The sequence below is a fragment of the Drosophila gunungcola genome (genome assembly GCF_025200985.1).
Source record: "Drosophila gunungcola strain Sukarami chromosome X unlocalized genomic scaffold, Dgunungcola_SK_2 000021F, whole genome shotgun sequence".
Lineage (NCBI taxonomy): Eukaryota > Metazoa > Arthropoda > Insecta > Diptera > Drosophilidae > Drosophila > Drosophila gunungcola.
Window position 1 is genome coordinate 227632 of NW_026453184.1, and position 2746 is coordinate 230377.

Here is a 2746-nt window from a genome sequence, read left to right on the forward strand (position 1 = left end):
CCAACTACGATTAAAAATGAATGCTAATCGCATTAGGGCAATAAGGCGATGATGCAATAATCATGTAGCAAGTGCATTTCTGGATTGAACCTGAGGACATATAAGCCGGGGCTGGCAGATTACAAGCTGCCAATCCACTTGTGCCACATGGTTCATTGTTCGAGGGTTGCCCGTGTTTCCCTTTTTGTACTCATTTCTTTTTTTTTGTTTTTTCCACCATCAAGTCCATTGTCCAGGACACGTTTTTTGGTGAAACCTAATCCGCTTTGCGCACAAGTGAGTGATGAGCTATGGGACAATAAACGATCCCGAAAGCCGATCATGACGAATGACGACAGGGTACAATATGCTACAAGAACTTTATTGGATGATAATGATGGCCAAGCTAAATGGAAACAACGGTGCCTATGGCCCTTGCAAAATATATGTAAGTTGGATACTTCCGTAATGCTTCCAACTAACAGTTGTAATCGTTGCTCTTGGCTGTTGGATTATCATCGGGCACGCTAGCTCCATTGTTGGCATTCCCGGTACCATCATCCCGATAATGAAAGTCCTTTAAAAGATCAAGTTCAACTCGAATTTATGATGAGACACCTCTTCTTCAAGATAGTAGTCACAGGGAAAAACTTCGAGTGAGTATTTCTGAATTTCGTATTTAGATTTAGATCTAGATTTTTGACTGTAAGTATCTATGCCAGCTTGATTTTATAAAACATATTACTAAAAACAAAATTTGTTATAATTATTTGTTGATGGTATCATGTTTTAAAAAATTAATATGTTTTTATCTTTACCAATTGAAATGACCAGCTCTTGAAATTTGTTAAACATAGTAAGACTGTAGTTATTTTGAATTTTTCTTCATGGTTTTGTATTAATTGATTGCTTAGAAAGTTTAAATTTTGTTTAAAGCAAAGATAAATCAATTGCAAGTGAATTAAAGAAATATCTTTGGGATGTATATGATAAAATACTTCCGTAATGCTTAAAACTTAAATTGGTCATCGTAGCTCTCGACTGTTGGATAAAAATATATATAAGTTGGATACTTCCGTAATGCTTCCAACTCACAGTTATCAGTTGTATTATCATCGGGCGCGCTAGCTTCTTCGAAGAAATTAAGGTGTTCATCATCCCAATTATCAAAGTCCTCCAATTCGGCGAAAAAGATCAAGTTCAACTGGATTATATGACGAGAAACTTCTTCGTCAAAATCGTTGTCATCGGGAAGAACATCGAGTGAGTATTTCTGCATTTCGAAATTCGTATTATCGTAACAATTTCGTTTCGTTATGATTAAGGGCTTAAGATTTTTGACAATGAGAATCAAAGCCAACTAGATAATCAAATTTTTGACAATGAGAATCAAAGCTAACTTGATAAGAAAAAATAAATAATTATTATATACGGTCACTGGATTACATATTGCATATATTTTAGGCATATTTAAAATGTAAAAATTACAAACTCACTACTAAATTTTTTAAACGCATGTTGATTTTGACTTCTTTAAACTATTTTGCATTATAAATTCTGTACCTCTTCAATGTGATCCTTTGGTGTATTTTTGGAAACAGCATATCTGTCACTAACTCCGATTATCGGAAACGGAAGAGGCCAATTCAAACAAAGCCGAATGGTTCTGGGTTTCAGATATTCTGGTTGTGGATTTCCGCCTGCAGTGTGTGGTGTTGGCAAATAAGGGTATATGAGGCCGATGTGCGCAAACGCGTCTTACATAATCACACGGCGTACGGCGGCCTTTGTTTCGCCTTTGTTGGTTTTATGGCCGTCGCGGACACAAAGGAAAAGCCGACGCGTAACCAAAAACCCCGAATAACAGAAAAAAAAGAGCTGGTAGACAAAGCGTCGAAGAAATTCGCTAGAAAATGCCACGCGGTAATGACAAATATTGACATTTCCTTTCAGGAGAGGGGCTTGGCTGCACTATGCGTTTTTCTACCCGGATCTCCAAGCGCGTAACCTTAAACCAAAATTCGAAATAAAGGCCACGCTTTCATCGATAAATAGTTCACCAAATTCCAAACTCCCCGCCTAGATTAGCGGTTGGAAATTGGATGGTAACGTGCAGGTTCCTATGGCCACAAAAACGATCCGATTACGTTCACACGGTTCTTGGTCTCATTTTACGGCATGGATCTCTGGTTTCCCGAATCGAGAGTTTTCGGGTTCTTGGTCAAACTGGACAGATAGTTACAGCTAGTTAATAAAAAAATATGCTGGTACTTTCCGCTGATTGTGGTAATAAAGTAAACAATTAGCTTTGATCTAATCAGAACTGTTCAATTAATTGACTTTTAGCTTTTTATACATATATGAGAGAATGGCTCAAAACATGTTCTCAATGGCAGTTTTAAAACACAGAAATTTTGAACTTTTTCTATTGAACAAAAAGGATCTGGAGAAAAAGAATTTTTTTTTATTACAAAACGTTTACAAAATAAAGCCGTAACTTTGATGAAAAAATTTCTCAGGGTTGATCTCATGCCACATAAACCCTGCAAACCTTGCCATTGTCCTGCTACTCAAGGATTTTAAGGAGGAGAGCCAGAGGCCTCCGATGAAATCCCATCCCATTGACCACAACAAAGCGTCCTTCCGAGACAACGAGACGAAGCGACGCCTTATCTAACCAAAAGCTAATAATTATGGCTCGAAAAAATTGCAAGCCGCAGACTACGTTTGCGTACCCTTTCAATTTTTTGCAGATTTAATATATTTA

The 2746-nt window shown here is 37.2% G+C and overlaps 1 long non-coding RNA gene across 1 annotated transcript; it reads right to left on the reverse strand.

Annotated features, from left to right (window-relative positions):
- Window positions 1-213: 213 nt before the first annotated feature.
- Window positions 214-1360, reverse strand: LOC128260369 (uncharacterized). The gene is made up of 3 exons (XR_008268133.1): window positions 1075-1360; window positions 798-1020; window positions 214-723 (listed from the first exon to the last, which is right to left on the reverse strand). It is a non-coding gene; the product is annotated as an uncharacterized LOC128260369 (long non-coding RNA).
- Between the last annotated feature and the right edge of the window lie 1386 nt (window positions 1361-2746).